The sequence below is a fragment of the Arachis hypogaea genome, chromosome 14 (assembly GCF_003086295.3).
Source record: "Arachis hypogaea cultivar Tifrunner chromosome 14, arahy.Tifrunner.gnm2.J5K5, whole genome shotgun sequence".
Lineage (NCBI taxonomy): Eukaryota > Viridiplantae > Streptophyta > Magnoliopsida > Fabales > Fabaceae > Arachis > Arachis hypogaea.
In genome coordinates this window covers 20,052,295-20,069,687 of record NC_092049.1, presented here as the reverse complement: position 1 = coordinate 20,069,687, position 17,393 = coordinate 20,052,295, and the positions used below count along the sequence as shown (strand labels likewise).

Below are 17,393 nucleotides of genomic sequence, written 5' to 3'. Positions count from 1 at the left end.
TCTTAAGCACAAATTAGGAGAAATTCACAAAACCATGCTATTTCATTGAATAAATGTGAGATAAGTTGATAAAATTTCCTAAATTTAACACAAGATAAACCACAAAATTGGGGTTTATCAAATCTCCCCACACTTAAACTAAGCATGTCCTCATGCTAAACCAAGAAAGGCAAGAGATAGAGTACGAACATTTATTCCATGCAAATAAACTATATGAATGCAACTAAATGCAAAATGCTTCTACCTACTTGGTTAAAATTAAATCAATCTCCAAGAACACATATGAACATGTAGGGCTAAGATAGTATGATGATTCATGAACTCCACCAATTCAAATATCAAAATGAAGTGTATACAAACTTGCAAGAAGAAAGCTTGTGAAAGCAAGGAATAAGGAATTTGGCATCGAACCCTCACCGGAAGTGTATCCGCTCTAGTCGCTCAAGTGTATAGGGTTGATTCACTCAATTCTCCTCTAATCATGCTTTCCACGATTTGTTTTTCCTCTAACAATCAACACTTATTCAATGCATGTATACATTTATCATGAGGACTAATCCAATGCATGCATACATTTATCATAATGACATATATATATATATATATATATATATGTGTGTGTATGGCTAAGTGAGCTGGAAATTTGCATCTTTGATTAACCTAAGCTCTTCACCAAACATATATAACAACCTATACAATTCTAATATGTAACACTTTAATTACCCTAAGCCTTACCTCATGCCGTGAAGCAAAGGTTAATTAAAGGTTACGATAATTCTAAGGCTTATACATATTATGTAGAAAGAAATAATATATTCTAGAAGCCCGATGAAGGATTAAGCTTAAAAACAGAGTTCGAAAAAGCACAAAACGTTCACATAAAGCTACACTAAACGAAGCATAGGATATACGTACTAATACCGAGACATATGAATAGATATATCAAAAGATAATAATCATAGGGATCTAGCCGCCGCTTGCGGAGTTTAAGCCGGCTAGTTATATACAGACATACAAAATTTAAACAGATAAAACAGCTTATACAAAGTTTCCCTCAAAGTAAGCCTCTAGGCAAAATAAATACAAAAGTGAGAGTACTAATAAAAATAAATCAAAGGACTCCAAAACATGATAAAGGTCCTCCGCTCTATCACCATCAAGCAACTCACCGAGGTGGGTTACGACCTGCATCTGAAAAACAACAACAGAATATGGTATGAGAACTGAAGGTTCTCAGTATGGTAACAGTGCCCAATAATGTAAGATATATGGTTTTGGGACACTGAAGGCAATCCTAGAACTTCACATCGATACAGAATATTCAAGCCTTAACAAAATAAATAACTTAAACCATAAACCATAAACAGGGTTATCTAAACTTAGGAAATTTCTAACTAATACTAAACCACACCGCTGTATCCCACAGCCTTCGCCAACCTACCCTCCATGCGACCCCATCGCCATCGCCTACCTATCCTCTTAGCACCAGACCACCACAGATAATGCAAGCAAGTAAAACACAGATAGTATTCATATATACCAAGTAATTAAAGAAGCAAGTAGGCATATTGTACAATTAAGCAAACTCAAGTAATCAAAGCAAACAAACACATAAGAGATGCATATGATGAATGCCTGTCCTATTGGCTCGTGATATCATTTGTCGGTGTATAAATGCCAATCCGACACATCCTTTCAGATGTAGCTTTTCTGCCATGCCCATGGATATAGTGTCGGGCACACTCTATTGACCCACAGATATAGTACCGAGCACACTCTATTCACCCACGATATAGTTCCGGGCACACTCTTGTAGCAGAAAAAGTTATTAATCATAATTCAACCCCAGGGACATAATATCCTGCACACTATCGTACTTAATCCAAGGATATAGTGCCTGGCACACTCTCAACATTCAACAAGATCATCATTCCTTTTTGAGTCCTCAACTCATCATAACCATCATCATTTACGTTAATATCCTTAAATATTCATATTTCTCAAGTTCATCTTAAGCAATTCCATTTCTTAAAAATCTCTTCAACCATATACTTTACAACTCCACATTCACCAGTTCAACTAGAAATTACACAAACCTTCCAAACCTAGGTTATCGGCTCTAAACTCATAACTAAAAATACCCTTTTTATCACTTTAGTGCTCTCCTCCCTTGATCCAAGATCCTAAAACTAACAAAAAGGTTTTAAACAAGTGTTACAGAAGTTTACAAGCTCGCTGTGAAGGTAAAACAGTTAAAAACAAGGTTTTCTTTGAAAAATAGGGCAGTGTACATATGCATAGGGTTGTGCGTACGCACGCCCAGGAGGATTTTCAAGAAGTGTGCGTACGCATAGAGGTGTGCGTACGCACAGGAGTAAAAATTTCCAACTCTGCTCATTCGCACAATGCGTGCGAACGCCCTCAACAAAGTGCACCTTATTCTTGGTCTTATCCTTTTTTTGTCCTGGTTGGTATTCTCAAAAGCTCCTTCTATGTTATAATCTTGATAGGTTTGATTACACTATCTCATTTGCTAATTTCTGGAATCTTTCCCACCTACCCCTTCCTTGACGTGTCTCTTTTACTTTTTCTTCTCTGATTTTCTAAATTTTCTCCTGAAAATTCATTGATGCTTCTCTCTAGAGATCTTCATGCTCTACTTGCTATTGATTTTTGAGCTTTTCTCACATATATTTTTCTGTCCTGTGACTCATGTGTCACCCTTTCCTCATATAAAGCTCTATCTATGCTCTTCCTTACACCTCTTTTCCAGCATAAAATCTCAAAGATTTGGCCTGACTAACTCCTAGACTAGCCGTGTAAAGAGGTACACCTTCATCCCATGGTGCCATTATTGTTTCATTTCTGCTCTCCTTCTTCCCATGCCCCACAATTCCACAGTTGAGGCAGTATGAATCCTACAATCTCTCATACTTGAAATGAACCCATGCGTTGGACAAGTTATAGGTCTTCAACCAAAAGCTAGTAAGCAAAGGTTTTGCTATCTTTAACATAACTCTCACTCTAAGATAGGTCCAAATCCACTCTACCATTCACTCCACCACCGCACCCAACAACAACAGTATCGACAGCAACAACAACAAGCTCATCAATCAGATTCAATAACAACAACAATTTTATAATTCAGATTTAACAACAACAAAATAATTTCATAAATTAGATTCAACAACAACAACACTAATACCAAAAACAAGAATAATCTCATAAAAAACAACAATCTCAGAATAGAAAAGAGAAGAATAGTGAGACATAGAGGTGGCATAGCAGCGTAGAACTAGAACGGAGGCGGCGCGGCGAGCACAGAGAACAGAGACGGCATAGTGGACCATCGGCGAGCATAGGAAATAGAGGCGCAATAGATTCGACCCCAAGTACAAGATCGACTACGGCGGGTTTGGCTCCGTCTACCTCGCAGATGATGAAGGCGATAGTGACAGCAGAGCGAGCGTGAGTGATGGAGGAGCTCGATGGTGATGACAGAGCGAGCGAGAGAAAACAAGTGACCGAGAAAGAGAGAGAGAGAGAGAGAGAGAGAGAGAGAGAGAGAGAGAGCAAAGAAGGAGAGGCAGAACGAGCAAAAAGTAGAGAGGGAAAAGGAAAAGGGAAAGGGAAAGGGGAAGAGGAAAGGTGGGTGGGTTTAGGGTTTTTTATTTTTTAATTAACAAGGACATTTTAGTAATTTCAAATATTTTAATCTCTACTTTTATCTCAAACCAAACAGGATATTGAGACATAATTCAGTCTTGTACACTTTATGCCAAACACAATACTGGAACTTCTTTCAATCTCAATCTCCCAGTCTCTGTCTCTCAATCTCAGTCTTTCAGTCTCTCTTCCAAATACTACCTAAGTTTTTTGTCTCAAGGTAGCTCTTTAGTATAGGTTTTCAATCGATAATCCTAAGCCAGTTGGCCTAAGTTATCGGGTGATGAAGCACCCATCAGATTTAATCACCCAAGCCTCTCCTTGACACAATCAACACCACAAACACATAACTAGGAGAATCTTTTCATATATCTCAAACATAGGTGCCCAGAGCCTCTTTGGACTCTAAGTGCTTTATCTCATGGCAACTCTTAATATAAGTTTTCAATCGATACTTCCGAACCAGTTGGTTCAAGGTATTAGGTGATAAAGCACCCCTCATATTTACTTATTCAAGTCTCTCCTTGACACAATAGCACCACAGGCACTTCACTAAATTCTAGATATTGGTGCTCAAAGCCTTGATATTCTTTTTGTTCTTTCTTCTTTTTTTTTTATTTGAAAAATCACTGCTTTATGGTTCAGACCTAGGATTCCCATAATAATTTTCTAAATTTTTGTTTTTGAATATTCTACATCTTTTTCTGCAGGTTTCATACATATTAAGTCTATTAATGTAATTACATCCTTTCATACATGACCTGCTTTTATTAAATCTCCCTTTTTATTCATCTTCAATTCTTTTCATTCAAATATTCTCATCAAATAAGCAATTGCTAAAAAAACAAGCAAACAAAATTTAAACACACTAAAACTTACAAAGAAAAGGAAAAATAGAAAACATACGAAAGAAATATATCATTAACCACCAGAAAAAAACAAAGTTACCACTTTCTACTCATTATCATTGTCCTATTCATCCTCATGCGACTTAGATCGGAATCTGTATGTCATATGAGGGAGTAGCTGGCTCCTTCCCCTTTCTCTTCTTAAATAATGACATCTTAGTCCTGTAAAATAATCTCAACGGATGTACAAGTTTCACTTTCAATATCAAACTTAGAGTTTGGTTAAGTCTCTAAGTCTGGACATTTAAGTGATATGAGAATGAATGAAATACTTTTATAAAATGAATGTGAAGGAGGAAGATATGAACATATAATGAAGTGAATGTGTAGTGTGTACTAGGTGTTTTGGTGTATTTATAGTGGAGTGGAGTGTAAAGTGTGTGGTTGAGAATAGGTCATGAAGTGTGTGGTGCGCATGTGTGTAGAGAGCATTCATATAAGACAAGAACTAGATGACAAAATTAGAATCATTGAAATTTGAGAAAGTAAATTCATGGAAGTAGCGTGTAACATTAAAGGTTGCATGTTTGCATGTCAAATCAGATATTGGAAAGAGTGATATTGAGAAGGGTGATATACGTGCATGCAGAATGGTTGCATGATGATCCTTGAGAAGACAAACAATTATAGTGGTAGTCATAAAGGAAAAACAAAGATAATCATGCATGCGAAATTTTCAGAAAACTATTACTTAAAATTAAAATTAATAAAAAAATTATGGACAAGAATTAGAGACACTTGAAGGGAGCAAATCATTGTAAGCAAGGAAGTGATGCTCGAAAGCATTGAACTTGAGCCATGGGTGCCAAACTTGGACCCTTAGTGATAGACTTGACCATGGGCGCCCATATTTGAACATAATGCATAGGTGCTGGCGCCAACCCCCCCCCCCCCCTTTTTGAAGACTAAATAATAAAAAATACTTTTGTTGAAAAAGAGAAAAAAATGATACTAACTGTGGTTAGGTTGTCTCCCAACAAGTGTTCTTTATCAACAACTTTTTAGATTAATAAATCAGTTAGATCAACCCTCATACAACTTTCTGATTCACTAGGATGTTGCATGGCTTTAAAGACAATAAAAACCATTTGTTCATCATACACCCTTAGTGTTAGCTCACCTTTTTGGACATCTATGAGAGCTCGTCCGGTGGCTAAGAAAAGTTTTTCTAAGATTATGGAGGCATCTTCATCTTCTTCCATTTCATGGATCACGAAATCGATAAGAAAGATGAAATTTTTCCATTTTGACCAATGTGTTTTTCACTATCCCATGTGAAAACTTTATTGATCTATCAGACAGTTGCAAGGATATCCTTGTTGGCTTCACTTCTTCAATTTATAGCTTCCTCATCATGGATAAGAGCATCAAATTAGTGCTTACCCCTAAATCACACAGTGCCTTTCTAATGGTAACATCCCAATAGTACAAGGGATTTGGAAACTTCCTAGATCTTTTAATTTTTGTGGTAGTTTTCTTTTAAGTAATGAAAGTACATTTCTTGGTGAATATCACTGTTTCATCTTCCTTGAGAATTCTTTTCTTGGATAACAGATCCTTCATGAATTTGGTATAGAGTGATATTTGTTCCAAGACTTTTGCAAAAGGAATACTGATCTGAAATTTTTTGAATACCTCTAGAAATTTGGAGAATTGCTTCTCTTGATTATGCTTTTGTAGCTTTTGAGAATATGAAATTCTCGATACATAGGCCTTCACACTCTCCTTCTTGATTTCTGTTGGTATAGGATTATTCTTCTTCTCTGGTTTCTCCACCCTTTTTTTCTGAAGAATCCTCCACTTTTTCTTATTCTCCTTGGGAGTCTCCTTGCTAATCACTCTTTTGTTCCTCAGGTTGATAGCCTTGCATTCCTATCTAGGATTAGGTATTGTGTCACTTGGAAAGGAGTTTGCTGGTTTCTTTGGCAATTTCTTGGTAATTTGTCCCACTTGCACCTCTAGATTTCTGATGGAGGTTTCTTGGTTTTTGAAGTTTCTCGTGTCTCTTCCATGAAGCTTTGGGTTTGTTGAACAAATGTAGCAGTAGATTGGGATAGTTTTCCCAGAGCAAGCTCAAGAGGTGAAGGTTTTTGAGGATTTTGGGATTGCATAGGGTTTGCTTTCTGTTGGTATGGAACATTAAAATTTTTTTGTCCTTCATTCTCCTAACCAAAATTAGGGTGATTTCTCCATCCAGGGTTGTATATTTTTTAGAATGGGTCATTTTATGGCCTAGAGAAATTTTCTAAGAATTTACTTACTCGGTAGACGGTTGGACATCTTGGAATAAGTCACACCCTTCATTCTTATGAGCTCTTTTACATAAATCACACTTTGCGATGTGTGTTTCAATGGCTGAAACTTACATTTGTCCCATTTATTTTGTGGGTAAGGAGATTTTTTGAGACAAATTTGTTGTGTTAGAATTACATCCATGGTGTCTAACTTCATTACTCTTTTTTTTCACATTCCTCTCAGTCGAGCACATGAAATTGTTGGCAGCCACTGTTTTAATTAATTTTAATGCTTCTTCAGGTGTCTTTCTATGTAATGAGCCTCCTGCTGATGAGTCGATCGTGGTTCTTAAGGCTTGAAAAGCTCCATCGAAAAAAGTTTGGATTTACATCTACTCTGAAAAAGTATGGTGTAGGCATTTTCTCAACATCTCTTTGTATCTTTCTCAGGCTTTATAGAGTGATTCACCATCTTTTTGGGAGAAGGAATTCATGTCATTTCTCAACCGAGGCAACTTATAAGGTGAAAAGTATTTAGTTAAAAATTTGTTAACTAAATCATTCCATATTGCTATGCTCCCTAGAGATTGAACTTTGAGCCACTGATTGGCTCTATCTCTCAGAAAAAATAAATAATCGTAACTTCAAGGCTAACTCCATTATTCTTTACCATGTCACATAGCTACAGAAAACTAGCTATGTGAATATTGGGATCCTCTTGAGGGTTACCACTGAATTGGTCTTATTGTACCAATTGGATTAGTGAGGGTGTCAGTTCAAAGTTGTTTGCTTGAACGATGGGCTTCATTATACTGCTTCCACAACTATCAGCAGTAGGTATGGTATAGTCACCAAAATTCTTTCTGGCATTGTTATCTTTTTTTAATTTTTTCTTCTAATTCTCTCTTAGCCCTTAATTTCTTTTTTATTTGTGCAAGCGTCTTCTCTATTTCAAGATTGAAAAGTATACAATCCTCACTGCCTTGCATGCAAAAAATTCAAAAGAAATAAAACACACCGTGCGAAAAAAGAAGTAAAAGAAAATAAAAAAAAAATAAAGATCTAATTTAGTGAGTCAACCAAACGTGTGTTGTGAATCTCAGTTAATCCCCGACAACCCTGCCAAAAAAAATTTAATGGACTTAAATTGGCAAGTGCACTAAATTGCTTGGATATCATTCCTGCGAGAATTAAAGAATTGAGCACGCAACTTCTAATAAAATCTCTAATTAAATCAACGAACCTTTGTAGTGGATGAGATCTTGAAACAGTAACAGTATTGTATATTATGAATGCAGATGTTAAGGTTTCGTAGATGTTTAATTTTCAAAAAAAGAAACATTCATATTTATTTACTTTGACTCATGCAAGATACTTTCACGACAAATCATATATAATTAAACCTCAATTCTTTGACACTTTAATTTCTCTTTATCTTATTTAATCATCAATTCCTTAGTCAATTAATTAAGAAAAAGAGGTTAAGTACAATTCTCATTTAAAGTCGCACAACCTTTCAAAAACTATCCTTAGTTAGTTTGAAAATTTATGAAAATGAGTTTCAAGCTAATCCAAGATATTAAATTTTTGAATATAATAAAGGAATCCAAGACAGAGTTATATATTTTCCAATATTTCTAATAATTAAGAATAAGAACTAAACTCAATTCTAGAAAAAGTAGCAATGCATTATTCAAAATAAAATAAACAATCAAATTACTAATTCATAAAATCAAACAGAGTTCCTAATTAACCCCAATAAAAGAGAATTAGTGAATCATGATAAATAGAAAGATAAACTAAAATTAATGAATGCAAGATGCTGGATGATTCGTGAATCATCTCTTCGCTTATTTATATCCTAAATTTATCCTAAAATTCAATTCAAACTAAATCTAAACTTATCTTTCGAAGAGTAAGATAACTAAAACAACATTTGAAATTTAAATTAAAACCAACTCTTATCTTTTTAGAAGAAGCTAACAATAACTAATCATTCAAATCTTAAATCTTTGGAGAGTCTGGGCCGAATCGAAATGTCCTGGAAGAGATTCTGGACCTGAGCGCCAAACTTGAGGTGTTGGCGCTGGGCTTGGACACTGGCGTTGAACTTGGACTTTGCTAGCGCTGGACTTTGGATGCTGACGCTAGGCGCCAAAGCATTTTGGACCCTAAGTGTAAAGAGCTAGTCTTATTTTTCTTCGAATGCGCTAAGTGTCAAGGTTAGGCTGTTATTTTTGGACCTCTAAGAGTGAAGAATTATTTGAAGTTAGGCGCCTAATATAATAAAAAGTCACTGAAATTAGGCGTCAAATTGTGGGTTTTGAACACCCACATTTGTTTTCTCTTGAGTTCTTTCTTTTTTCATTGCTTCTCTTCACGTAACTTTTTTTAAAGAATAATAATAAATACACAAAAATTCTAAAACAACTCCAAATATATAAATTAATTATGAAAACTTCAATTAAATCATAAAAATCTTAAGCTAAATATAAGAAAACTATTTTAAAAAGATGTAAAAACACTAAAAATGCCAAGACATCAATAAATTCTCTTCAGTTGAGAGCGAAATTCTCTCTCAAATTGGGTTTGATTCAGTTCACACTCCCAAATGAGACCTTGGCCAATTAAAGCGTTGCTTTGAGCTTGGAATGGATCTTCTTCTAACTACAAATTGAATGTTGCTTTAACTTAAATGGTTGGATTTTTTGCCATTTCTTATTGAGCTCATGTAGCCATAATATTTTAATTAAAGGTGTTTATAAGCGCTGCAAGGATGAATTTAATTAGATTTAGACTCAATCTTAATAATTTATCGAATTTATATTTGATTAGACCCAAAAGTAATTCGAAATAAACCAAGTTATTATGAAAAGAATTAATTTTTCTACTACTTATCAATTGTCTTACCTAAATAGAAGAAACAAAGATTTAAAAATTCAAATAATAAAAAAATATTATGAAGTACTGATTCACCAAATAGCTTTAAACCAGTGTAATATTCACCAACTCAGTTGAAATAAGAAATTAAAAACAAAGTTGGGCTGCTTAAGATTTTTTGCATTTATGAGAACTCGGAATTTTTCGATAAAAAACTGATGATGTACTTATGATTTTGATAAATTTTTAAGATAGTTGTGGTGGAAGGGATTTTTTATTTAAATAAATAAAAAAATTGTAATAATTATCGAAATAAATAATTTAAAAAATATTTACGTATTTAAATACCTTAGTTTTATCTCGTTTACACTGTAAATGAGATGACATTGCATGTATCTCGTTTACAGTGTAAATGAGATAAGGCACGTCAGCGGCAACGCGACTATCTCGTTTACATTGACCCCTTATCTCGTTTACACTGTAAACGAGATAAGACCGAACCGCGTCTATAAGTATAAGTCATTTACAGCGTGTCTCTGAGCCCCATTTTGACTTAGTCAAACTCTTTCTCCCCTCTTTTAACCATTTCCCACCATATTTGAGACTAACACGGTGATGGCACGCACGCCGGGCGGGGAACAACGGAGACATCAACAAAGTGAACGAGACGTCGCATTACGTCGAGGCGACCGGCTTCAAGGTTAGTTGCATTCTGTTTGGTTAATCTAAGTATGTGGACATTGTTAGAGTAGTCCCGTAGTGGCAACAACTGAGTAAAATGCTTTAGGGATTGGTATGTAGGATGAATTTAGAACTGTATTTGCTTGTGTAAGATTGTTATGACTTAAGTAGGATTTGCTTACCGGCATAAGAGACATGTGTAAACTAGAAACATGGAAGTATGTTCTTTAGTAGACTACAAAAATTTATGATAATATCTTTATAAGTTAATTTTTTTATCCCACAGAGGCTTCGCCTTTTACTCCCCCGGCGAGTCAGCCATACCCTTACTCCATCGGACGTCATCGTCCCGTATCTAGCTGAGGCTAGATTCGGCGACACCGTACCCCTCAAAGACTTCAATTTTGACAATTTCCTGATTTCGGCACTCGTGGAAAAATGGCATCTAGAGACGCACAAGTTTCATCTCTCGTGGGGTGAGGTCACTATCACCCTGCAGAACGTGGCGTACCACCTAGGCCTACGCGCACACGGGAACCCCGTTGAGGGTGCCTTCGTGACTTTGGCAGGTGGCACAGCACGAAGACAAGGGCTATGGTGGAGCAGCTACTTAGTGCCAGGCCTCCGGTGGCGGCACAGTAGGCTGCGCAGAGGAAGGAGTCCTTCACGCTAAAGTTGGTGTGGTTGCGTGATCGTGTCTGCCAGATTCCCCCGACTGACGACCCGGAGACCATCCGACAGTACGCCAGGTGCTATATTATGTTACTGATCAGAGGGTATCTATTGACAGACAAGTCCAACAACTTGGTGCACGTACGTTGGCTACCGCTTCTCCGGGACTTCGCGGAGTGTATGGCGTTATCTTGGAGCTCGGCTGTGCTGGTCTGGACGTACCAGTCATTCTATTTGGCGGCACAGCGGGGTGTCACGGACATCGCCGGTTGCACTCCACTTTTGATGAGCTGAATTTATCAGAGATTTTCTCAGTGATGTCCACCAGATAGAGGAATCTACCAGTATCCGCCAAATGCAAGGTAACCAAAAATTATTTTTTGTATTTGCATTAAATATTGTTATCAATTGGTATAGTTTGTTACTTAATGAATCGTATATATCTCCGTTACTGTCAGGTTGGTTGGATTGCAGCAGCAGAGTAGGGATCAGCATCAGGCCAGTGTCCTGCATTGGAGGGTTTCGATCGACCGGTTACGGTTCGATGAGGTTAGTCATGAAATAAAATATATTGTGATTTTAAATACTTGCTCTGTTGTATTATGGTATAATTTCGACAGTTAAATAGATAACGTATGTTTATTGATGTTGGATATATTTTTTTATTCAGTTCACATGGAGAGTCTACGATGACCCTGCGATGCAGGCCCTGTGCCCGCACTGGTTTCGTGAGGAGGAGGAGTGGGGTACCTAGTTGTCGACCATCCCGCTGGTCTGCTTCAACATTGTCCGGTTTCACCTCGTTGATCGGGTGAAACGGCAGTTCAATGGGGAGCAGTAGGTGCCAGTCACTCCAGTGAATCTTGACAGGTATGAATGATGGATAATATCTTGAATGTTATATGACGGTAGTTGTTTGTTATTCTGATAGTGATACTAGTTTATTTACTTACTGTTTTGAACAATAGGTATCTGACCACCACTGGCCGTACTGAGGATGTCTGGTGGCCAGAGCGACTCCAACAGTGATACGATGGTTGGACCCAGAGGTTCGACCCCGGTTGCAGGATCACCGTGCATCATACGTTTGACACCCAGCCTACTAGAGAGTACTACGATTGGTGGCGTGGAGATTGCCGTGTGCGGCATCTATCGGGGTGGGAGGTTTTGGAGGACCCAAGGCTGGTAGAGTTCCCCCCCCCCCACGTCCAACGCACGTCCAAACGATCTCAGAGGAGATGTGCGAGGGAGGTGAGAGATGACACTCGACAACCTGCTAGGAGGGAGAGGGGCCATATAGAGCATCGACCAGGTGAGCCGGTCAAGAGGGAGAGGGCCAGGCGTCGACGGGCTAGGGGTGATGCAGAGTCTGAGGAGGAGGCAGAGTACCACTACCAGGAGGATGACGGTGACATCCCACATCACAGTGCGGCTTCACCTATGGTACCGACTCCTCCACCTCCTCCCCCTCCCCTGGGGCGTGGAGCGTGGCATTCATCCGGTTCCGATGGGCAGCAGTATCGACCAGCTTGGGATACATCACCACCAGGTTGGTATGAGAGAGGTCCATCCGGGATCCAGCAGGAAGAGGAGGTCCTCCTTGACGAGATCCTCATTGACGACGCCTTCCAGCTTCACACCGTCGCGCCCATCACCATGGATCGGTTAGCCGAGTCATTCCGCACAAGCAGGGAGGTTGGCATCGGGGATTTCCAGCACCCATTAGCTCTCGCCCAGACCTCCTTCTGGATGCCCCAGATATCACCAGCTTCTGGCTCGTCATACGGGACGGGTATTTGGCCAGGTAGCCAATACGCGACACCTCTCTCCCATGACTATGGTATGTACCTGACCCACTCCCAACCTCAAGTGACCCCACTAGCAGCTCCACATTCCCAGCCTCAGCTTCGTTTACATCAGTATGCCACAACTCCACCGTCTGGAGGGCTCCAGCCGTATCATGCTCAGATTCACCAGGATCCGGGTGCCCTGGTCGGAGATCCTCGACCTTCTCGACCTCAGCGCCAGGCTCAGCCTCCGCCATGCACCAGGCACAGGCGCCACTACCAGGATCCCCACCAGCGATGATGATTGCATATGTGGATTGTAGATGTTTTTATTGTATTGTACTTTAGTTGAATTTAGGTTATGTATGTACTTTTGTATTTTAGTTGGATTGTACTTTAGTTGGATTGTAGTTATGTAAACTGTTATTTATGATGGTATTCTTTCTTATGAATATTTCCATATACCTTACTGTCATAGTTAAGAAAAATACAAAAATATCATAAATTAACACTGAATCATAAAATATTGCACTCCAAGTTAAAAGTCTACACATCCGAAGTTACTAGAACATAAAACATTACACTACCAAAGAAACACCAACACAGGCCAACTACAGCAAACCTAGAAGTATTGTACGACCTAGGCATCTCCCGTGGGCTAATTAGGACATCCCCTTCTTGAATGACCGACTTGCCTACAGAGGCCACACCGCTTCTCATGTCGCTCGGTCTCGTCTGTATCATTCCGGAATCTGGTTGACATGGGCCTTCCAGTTGCCTTCCAACGCATGACTGGGTTAGGACGCAGCATCCTTCCATGCCACTTTGCCCACATCGACTCATCAGAGATAGGGGGAAACTCCATCTCGTACACCTTGAACATAGCTTCCTGTTTGTACACAGGATGCACATGCGGGCCCCACTCAATGCTAGCTGCGGCGCACCCGACAAGTGCGTGGCGGCATGAATAGTAGAGAGACTAGAATAAGCCACAATCACACGTACCTTTCGATAGCCGAACACGGAAGGAAAATCCCCATATCCCTCGAACAGCTCTAGCTCCTCCACAACAAACACAGAGGCCCGCCTATCGCAATGAGTGACACGCATCTTCGGTATCCCTTCTCTGTTCTTTTCAATGGCGGCCAAGAGTCTCTATGAGAATCAACATCCAGCCGCCAACTGTGACTATGCCTCTCTGCCCTTCGTCACAAATAACTTCTGTAATCTTTCGTACGTGATGCGAACAATGGTAGAAATCGGCAAGTATCGGGTCCCCTGCAACACTGCATTGATGCACTTGGACAGATTCGTGGTCATGTGACCAAACCGCCGCCCGCTGTCGCAATGTTGTAGCCAAATCTCCTTCTTGAAATGACCCGCCCAGTCCACCATCGAAAGGGAGACTCCTCTCAAGGCATCCATGTACCACTCGTACCCAGCCTTGCTTGGACTATAAGCAGCGTTAATGAGGTAGCTCTTGCCCTCAGCTGACTTGAACCGAGTCATGAAATTCGCAGCCATGTGTCTGATGCAGTAAGCATGGAAGGCTCTTGGGGGATGCCAACCACTATCATCGGAGCTTAGGGCGGCCTTGATGGCCTGAGATCTGTCGGAAATAACCAGCAGGCCGTCTTATGGGGTGACATGGCATCTTAGATTAGTAAGGAAGAACGACCATGACTCGGTGCTCTCGGACTCCACAATGGCAAAAGCAATAGGCAGTACCTCCCATACAAATGCGTACCGTCCAAAGAAACAAAGGGCTTGTAATGCTTGAAGGCCTCGACAGGTGACGGGAAAGTCCAAAATACCTTGTCGAACATACTGCAGTCGCGTACCAGGAGGTGTCTATCATAGAACGGTTTGACGCGTAGGTTACAAATAGTAAAACAGTTCTGCAGTGCCTGAAGCAGCTTTGGCACCTTATTGTACGACTCTTTCCAATCCCCGTATATCTATGCAATTGCCTTCTGCTTGGCCATCCACACTTTTTTGTAGGATGGTTTGAAGTGATAGCTTGCTTGGACCGCACCTTGCAAAACCGGAATGCTTACAAAGGAGTTGGACTGAATCAACGGCAAGATGACCCTGCAAATCAGACTGCTGTCTAACTGACGATGGTTTTGAGACATGGTGGGTGCTAGACAACTGTGCACTCCACCAATCCTCCGAACCTCCCTGAACACAACAAAACAGTATTGCTTTAGCCATGTCGTACACCTACTTAATACATCGTACAGAAGTACTGAAAAGCGCAACTAAATTTAACCTTACCAGTATCCGAGGTTCTGCCGAAGGGCCACACGGGGGCTCCATTGACACTCATTCTGAGCTTGACGGCACTACACATGATACTTTAACCGGTCCGATTCGATCACCCGGTACTCCGCACTCCTGCGAATACTGTAGTTCTTCACACTCTCAAGCACTGCCTCTCGGCTTCTAAACTTGTGGCCCACCCGAAACTTTACACCGCCGTCTAGGTTGTAATCCTCTTCACCCGTGTCAGGAAACAGAGTCCTCTCATGCATGGCGTCCAGATCCAAGCTGTGCTAGTGAGCTGATACTGCCGATAGGGGCGGAATTGGGTGAGGTGGAGGCAGGACATGGCGCGCCACAGTCTGGACAGGTGTCTCCAGAACACACTCATCCTCATCCCCACCCTCGGATGAGTCGCTGTCTGCACTGTCCACCACCTAATCATCGTCCGACTCCTCCTCACCCTCCCCTGCCTCATCCACTAGAATAGCGACATGAATGGGCGGTGGTGCAAGAGGTCGGTCGTCCTGTACATAGGTCAAGTGTACAGAACTCCCACCACCACTGTGTCCGACCTCTGCGGAAAGCTCCATTACCTGTTCCACCATAATCCTCCCATGGATGTCGAACATCAGTTGCACATGCTCGTCACCTTGAAGACGGAATAGTCAAAAATGGAAGACTCCGTTACCCATAAGTGCCAGCAACCTATACACCACCCTTCCGATTTCCTTCGCTTGTGTACCACCGAACTTGCTCAATATCAAAGTCTTCAAATTCGAAAACATTTCGACACGTTGAGTGCGAAATAATATCGGATCCTCACACTCAAATGTCACCCCGTTGTCGCCATTTCTCATACGACAATTGGGATAAACAAGCACAACTATGTATAGACTATTACTGGCCATTAGCCTTGTATTCGTGAGAAATATGAGACACAAAAAAGATAGAAAAAATTTATGAAGAATACCAAAAGTTAGACATCCTTTTATAGCTGCTGCGATTGTTTTCTATATATCTCGTTTACAGTGTAAACGAGATAAACATTTTATATCTCGTTTACAGTGTAAACGAGATAGCCGCGTTACCGCTGACGTACTTTATCTCTTTTATATTGTAAACGAGATATATGCAATATCATTTTATTTACAGTATAAACGAGATAAGACTAAAATATTTTTTTTTTGAAAAGAAAAAGCTCAACACAATACTGTGGAGCAGTCAAGCAGAGCTAACAACCAAAATAAAGAAATATAGTAACAACAAAATTCAAGTAAGAGTAGAACGATTTAAAACCCCCTTGTCATCTCCGGCATTGCCATCAACAACAAAAGGGGTCTACACCACTCCACTCATTATGGCTTAACACAGTCATGTGAGTGATATCTTCAACACCTTTGCTCATGTTCTGAAATATCCTTCTATTCTTCTCCAGCCAGATGTTCCAAACGATCGCACAGAAGCATCTCAGTCGTTGTTCTTTATCCTCCCTCCTCCTTGGCCCCTCTGTCCAGCTCAGAAAATGTTCTCGCATTGACCCTGAAATAGACTATTGTTGTCCAAACATCGCTAACCAAGCACTCCACACCTGCCAAGTAAATTCACAGCATACAAACAAGTGGTGCACGTGCTCCGCATACTTATTACATAGAACACAGATGTTATCGTCCTGGTTAATGATCCCCAAACGGCTTAACCGTTCTTTTGTATTCACCCTACCTAGTAGGACAAACCAAGCAAATAGTTCTACTCTAGGTAGAACTAACCCTTTCCAGATGGTTTTTGTAAAGCTGTAGCTTGTCACCTCCTCCGATAGTATCGCCTCCTGCAAAACCTGAACAAATGAGTTAGTTGTATAAACTCCTTATCTATCATATTTCCATACTACCCTATCCTCTCTGTTAACAACTAGTTGCACAGGTCTCAATGTCTCATGTAATTGACCCAGTAGTTCCAACTCCCATTGAAAGAGCTCTCTCCTCCATTGGAAGTTCCAAATCCATTCTAACCCGTCCCAAAATCCACAGTCTCCTATAACAGATCCACATTGGTTTGAAACAGAGAATAGTCTGGAGAACCGTTCTTTTAGAGGCCCACAAAGCAACCAAATATCTTCCCATAAGACTAAAATATTTAAATCTGTAAATATTTTTTAAATTTTTTATTTCGATAATTATTACTTTTATTTTATTTATTTAAATAAAAAATCCTGTGTGGAAGTGAATTATTAGCAAGTAATTGATCGATCATATAATCATACGAAACGTGGAATCCAACACTTGAATCCCCCCCCCCCCCCT

At 39.9% G+C, this 17,393-nt stretch overlaps 1 long non-coding RNA gene across 1 annotated transcript; it reads right to left on the bottom strand.

Annotated features, from left to right (window-relative positions):
- Positions 1-908: 908 nt before the first annotated feature.
- On the bottom strand, positions 909-4,883 carry LOC140178831 (uncharacterized). Its single transcript, XR_011871771.1, has 2 exons — positions 4,615-4,883; positions 909-1,191 (listed from the first exon to the last, which is right to left on the bottom strand). It is a non-coding gene; the product is annotated as an uncharacterized lncRNA (long non-coding RNA).
- Between the last annotated feature and the right edge of the window lie 12,510 nt (positions 4,884-17,393).